Source organism: Sinocyclocheilus rhinocerous, unplaced genomic scaffold (assembly GCF_001515625.1).
Source record: "Sinocyclocheilus rhinocerous isolate Xijiao unplaced genomic scaffold, SAMN03320098_v1.1 scaffold839, whole genome shotgun sequence".
Lineage (NCBI taxonomy): Eukaryota > Metazoa > Chordata > Actinopteri > Cypriniformes > Cyprinidae > Sinocyclocheilus > Sinocyclocheilus rhinocerous.
In genome coordinates this window covers 1,402,542-1,409,035 of record NW_015652287.1, presented here as the reverse complement: position 1 = coordinate 1,409,035, position 6,494 = coordinate 1,402,542, and the positions used below count along the sequence as shown (strand labels likewise).

The following is a 6,494-nucleotide window of genomic DNA, read 5'->3' as shown; positions in this document are numbered from 1 at the left end:
CCCCCCGTCACTCCAGCGAAAAGGAAGGCCGAGACCAAAAAAGAGAAGGGAACGCCGCCGGCTAAGAAAGCTAAAACTGATGGCGAAGGTGAGACTTCAGTTCTGTACGCTTCAGTGTTTGTGCATTATAGGAACACTCCACTATTTTTGAAAATAGGCTAATTTTCCAACTCCCACAGTTAAACAGTTTAGTTTTACTGTTTTCGAATCCATTCAGCCGATCTCCAGGTCTGGCGGTAGCACTTTTAGCTGTAGCTTAGCATAGATCATTGAATCTGATTAGACCGTTAGCATCTTGCTCAAAAATGACCTAAGAGTTTCTATATTTTTCCTATTTAAAACTTGACTCTTCTGTAGTTACATTGTGTACTAAGACCGACGGAAAATGAAAAGTTGCGATTTTCTAGGCCGATATGACTAGGAACTATACTCTCATTCCGCCTGAAAAATAGTCCCCAGCACGCTCTCTGTGCAAGCAGGTGGTCACGTTGGTTATGTTGACGGAAGTTAGCCTATTTTCAGGCGCTGTGTGATGGATCCCATCCATCATGTCACATCTCTCTCGCGCTGCACAACTGAGCTGCGTTTAGCAGGTGTGCCGTCAATGCTGCTGTGCGGCAGAGATGAGGACTGTTTGAAACTCTTTTTTCCACTAAAACGTTGATGCGCAAGCATAGTCTGTTTAATACGTGAACATAAAAGATGTGATCGCAAAACAATCAGGAAAAAGGGCATTACATGCTAAGTTATGACATGTAAATATATATAGTCGCCAGTGGCGACCTCAGCAAAAACTTCACTCGCAAATTAATATTTTTGGTCGCAAATGCGTTTTAGTCGCAGTTTGGAGCCCTGTAGTTAGAACCACTGGACTAGTAGTAGATAATAACATAATTTCCACACAGAGCAAGAGAAAGAGAACAATGACGTTTGGGCAGTGAACAGTGAAGGCAGTGACAGACTAGCTTTCTGAACAATATGAGCTTTTGAATATGGACGCAGAAGCCTGTAGTCTCTCTGGAGCCTGTGCCAGCTGGTGTTAGCTCCAACAACCTTAAGCATGCAGTAGAAACACCACTGTGTCATCTGCTCACTCACTCTAGAACACGCATGCAGAGAAAAACATAGCTATTATTGTTTTTGTATGCATGGTTATTGCCACAAAAAGCTTGTAATAAAAATTGTAATTTTTTTAAGCAGCCTAATTTAGAGTGAAGATAAACATTCGTATTATTCCACTCAAGCAATCCACCTGCTGATGATATCATGATGTGGAACAACTTCTCAGTAATAAACTGCTGTCCACACCTATACACTTCCCACATTTCACACCATTTGTACACCAACTCAAATAATGGCTATGAATGGTAGTAGGGAAATAACAGACTTCTGCATGTGTGTTTCTGCATGCGAATTTCAGTTTGCCCCAAAAGTAATAAATACATCTATATCTAGTTTCCTTGCTACTTACTGTCTTAAACAAAACTATATTACAAGACAAAACTAGAGTATATCTTTGATTTGCCACATCATCAAATCCAGTGACTAGTACTTTTTATATCAATTCAGCACATTGTAAACAATTTGGTTTCCAGATGGATTCATAACTTGTGCGCCCTTTACTCTGGAAAGTTGCGTAAAAGCCATCCCAGTCAGATCAGAGCTTGTCTAACGCACAAAGTGCTTTGCGGCTTTGTGTGCAATATGCAGGAATTCCGCTACGGTTTCTGGACCCCTGGACAGTTTATTGCCGGGCTGAGATTAGGGAACCATCCACGATGCTTTCCAATGTAAGGATTCAGGTTTTATCAGTTCAAAGTACAGAAAAGTAGTGGCAGCCTTAACGTTACACAACTAGACTTGAGCACATTTTGCCAGGTTATCAGTGTATTACAAAGGTACAAAACAGATTTTAGTACTTCAATAGGTTGGTATATTAACATTATATCAGTTAATGAAATTACGGTATTTAACTGCAAATTTAAGTTAAAACCGTAAAACCTAAAACGTTGCTACCGTATTTTTTTACGGTAAAATTCCGGCAACCACAGCTGCCGGTTTTTTACCGTAAATTTTACGGAATTTTTTTTACAGTGATCTATGAACTATGATCCGTGTAGACCACTGTGCAAAGGCTACGGCGTAGGTCCAGTGCAAAAGTTTAACAGGCTCTTTGAAAAGTCTGTCCAGAATACAAAGTCAGGTGTTTCACAGAAATTCAAACAGCTTGGAATACAAATGCTGCATTTCACTTGAAAAAATATATATATTATGCTAGTGTAGCTCTGTCTGCATAGGAGACTCAAAATGTGTTTAACTAGTACTACCTGACATGAATCTATGCAAATGTGCAACAAATAAGATATCGGTTAACATTGGGATTTTTTTGTAATCCTGGTACAAGTGGATCTTTTGCCTGGGTTGTCCTTTCTCTTCCTTTTTTTATAACTACACTGCACTACACTTGATCCAAATGTTAAACTGCGTGTGAACACTTGTTTTCACAACACACTGTAAAAATGCACAGTAAAGGCTTTCAAAACACACTGTAAACACACTTCACTTCTCCTTACTGCTCTTCTTAAATCAATACATGGAATTTCTGATCACATTACTGAAATCTCCATCTTTTCTTTTTGTAATGTAAAACTAGGGGAAAAAACACTGAACTTTTGAATTTATTTTGTTATGTGTAATCATGTGATTAACAACTGAATGGAAAGTGAATGAAAAGTAACCAATGACAATTAAACCAAAATAAATTCAGCTGTGTAGACCATTTGAAAAATAGCTGGCCTCCATTATGACTACTTATCTGTGCTATCTAGCAATGACTGGTGCCCCCTAGGGTAGTGGGAGTGTACTCCGCATATAGGGAGTGGTGCTACTGGTGGTTGTGTATATATATATATATATATATATATACACAACCACCAGTAGCACCACTCCCTATATGCGGAGTACACTCCCACTACCCTAGGGGGCACCAGTCATTGCTAGATAGCACAGATAAGTAGTCATAATGGAGGCCAGCTATTTTTCAAATGGTCTACACAGCTGAATTTATTTTGGTTTAATTGTCATTGGTTACTTTTCATTCACTTCTGGTGGGTGTGTATATATATATATATATATATATATACTGTATACAAGTGCTTTAAGAATTGAGAAGGGCTATAGAAGTGGTAGTTTTTTTTTTGTAATTTGCCTATTTGTTGAAAATGAATTTAGTGCTAGTGCCTGTGTGTTCAAGAGAACTAAAGCATCCCCTCTGGAAAAACTGACATGAAACAAAATGGAAGAAGCAGCAAATGGGGAAACCACTGCTGCTCTTTAAAAAAAACTGAAACAAACAAACAACACAAACTTCTTTTTTGATAGTGATCGGTGACAGATGCCTTATGTCTGTGGGCGACAGCATTCTGAGATGTACTGTAATAGTAGCCAATTATTTTGATGATAGGCTTTGGCTCCAGCATTTCAGAATCACCAGAGCAACAGTTCTTTTCTTCTCTGAGCATATTAATTAGTCCCAAGACATGCTAATACCAAGTGCTGCATCATGGTATTGATGGAATAGCCTATGTGATAAACAGATGAGGCCAAGCAGCAGTTCTGAAACACAGCAGAGCTTTAGATGTAAATGCAACATTTCTATAAGCATCATTCTCCATCCTGGCTTATCAGCTGATATACAGGGAGTGATTATCTCACTGTAACATGACATTTACTACCAAGCAGTTGGTAATTTCAAGTAATTTCTGTAATCCATGATTATCAACAAGAGGGCAGCATGTAGCTTCTGTTGCACTGGGATCTAATGTAACACTCCCTGTGGACTGGGACAGTAGCCCACACATACTGTAGCACCTTAGAGACTATATAATGAAATGGCTTGGCTTGATTTTAGGGTTTGCAGCTACTAATCTCTTCATATCTGAAGATGCTTATCTCTTGCCTTAATGGATATATTCCCAAACAGTATTAATGATGTAAATGGTTGTCCTTTGATTAGCTGCTTCATGCGTTTTTGAAACACTATAGGACATTTATCAGCATTGATTTCTGAAACGGCATTTATGATTTCTCACCGAGACACGTGTGAGACCAGTCTTTGCATCCAGGATGGTGAATGCCTTGATTTTGTCAACCTGTCAGAAATTATTGAATCTAACGTGAAGAAGTGACAATCACAAATGGTGTACTTACTTTTTCCCCAGGATGAAGGTTAAATTACTGCAACAATGCAAGGCACCCGATTTTTTTTTCTTCTCTCATCGCTGTTGTTGTAATATAATGGGAAGCCAGAATGTGTATCCATCCACAGAAACATACATTAGCTGAACCCTGTCTGTTTTACGTGTTATTTGTAACAAACAATATTACAGGTGCCTTGTCAGATTTAAGTTGAACCGTGGTGCAAGTGCATGCCGAGCCGTGGGTGGAGAATGGTATGTTTTTTTTTTTTTTTTTTTACAGAGAACTGTTACACCGCTAGTATACTGTATATGCATGAATTTATATATTTATCAGCTAATATTTAAAAATAGGCCAAATTAGTGTTCTATTTACAGCTATAATTTTTAGTTGTAGTAGTAGTTTTTTATTATTAAAATCTTTTGAGAGTCATAGGGTTGCTCAGATTAAAATGTGGACAAAACAGTCACTCTTTGTAAACTTTCTTCAATGTGAGTGCTTTATGCTCGAATATGACCAGTCATTTATGCCGTCATCAAAAGCACTGTTAATTTTATTTCTATCTTTGCTATATTGTATTTATTTGTGCTGTTGCTTGTATTATTTGTTCTTATTTTCTTTATTTTTATTTGACAGTATATTCCCTTTTCTCTAAACAGCATATCCTGAACTGTACCGATGATACAAACTGAACCGTTACACCCCTAATATATGCATATAGACAGACAGACAGACAGATATACATACCTTGGGAACAGAAAGTGGCTCATGTTTTCCAAGATGCTGCCCCATGCTCCTGAGACAAAATGGAAAAATCGATGTTTATTAATAATTAGAAAGGCAAAAAAATTTTACTTTATATAATCAAACTGATATTTGGTATTTGAGAAGAGTTTGTGCTACAAAAAACAAACACAAAAAAATGTTGCATATTAATTCAGATTAACTACTTGATTAATCAAATACACTTTGTTAAACAATTTTTATTAGCTTGCAATGAGGTTCAGGTCTAGCCAGTTGAGATAAACTAAATATTTGTTCTTGGAATAATGTACTATGGAATAGTCTTATACCATAATACACCCTCCTATAAAGGCATCCGGTTCACTTTTCTCTGTTCTTAGATACTCAAGACAGCAGCTCTTTCAAAGTTAACCTGGGTATCTCTGTATTTTGTCACATTCTTGTTTGGCAAGAAACGTTGATCCCTCAAAGCTCTCTATACACAGCATTTGTGCACTCAGATATAGCTTCCAATTCGGATATAACTTCCACTTCATAGTTGAAACAACAGTGCCCTCTTGGAAATCCAAACTCTTGTATCCTTTTGCTGTAAAACATTTGCTTCATATCTCCGGATGGCTCCTTAGCCTTAGAAATTCATCAAAAATAATAATTCAAGAACTATGACATTACATGAATCAAGGATCAAGAGCTCCTAGACAATTTTGAAAGAAATTCATAATGGTTTGGAATGACATAAGTGTGAGTAAATTTTAAAGATAAAAGTTAAATGTTAATAAAAGTTCAAATCTGATTGGCTAAAAGGCCTTACAGGAGTGCTGATATATCACCAGTATCAGAACTGGGACTGTTCACCATTTGTAATGTGTCACTCTGCAGACCTATCTGTCTGCCCATGAGAAAGTCTCACCCACTAGAATAACTAGGCCTATAGCATAAAAAGAGGAGGAAAAACAGTCTGTGTTTTTTGAATTTCTTTTCTCACTGAATCTAGGCATGGATCTGTACTCCAGAGGAAGTCGTTCTGCCATTTTTAAAAGGTGTGTGTGAAACTGACCATCCACAGAAAGCAAGAATTCATCAAACACAGTTGGCAGGTGAGACACTCCCATGAGACACTCCGTTGTTTCAAATGAGCCGGTGGTTACATATCATGGCACAGGATGCAAAGGTATACCACATTTTTTCCCTTAATTTTTCTGGAGGCTGTAGTTACAAACTCATCACAGTTGTTGTGGTCTGCAAAGATGATACATTCACACGGAAGACACTGAAGTAAAAATGGATGCTCCATGAAACAAAAACTGATCTCTAGTGCACATCACAGAGTACATGTACATAAACATTTTGCACATTCTTGTTCCTTAGACTTAAAGTGTAATGAGCAAGACTGTTTTAAGTTCCACTTCCAGGGTGAACTTATGTTTTAAAGGGGTCATATGATGCGATTTCAATTTTTCCTTTCTCTTTGGAGTGTTACAAGCTCTTGGTGCATAAAGAAGATCTGTAAAGTTGCAAAGACTAAAGTCTCAAATCCAAAGAGATATTCTTTA

At 37.5% G+C, this 6,494-nt stretch overlaps 1 protein-coding gene across 1 annotated transcript in view; it reads right to left on the bottom strand.

Annotated features, from left to right (window-relative positions):
• Positions 1-6,494, bottom strand: part of LOC107714429 (myelin basic protein-like) — a 30,204-nt gene that overhangs the window by 22,297 nt on the left and 1,413 nt on the right. The window contains exon 2 of the mRNA XM_016520262.1: positions 4,945-4,993. The gene's annotated coding sequence lies outside the window, so the exon portion shown is untranslated. The remainder of the gene's footprint in view (positions 1-4,944; positions 4,994-6,494) is intronic.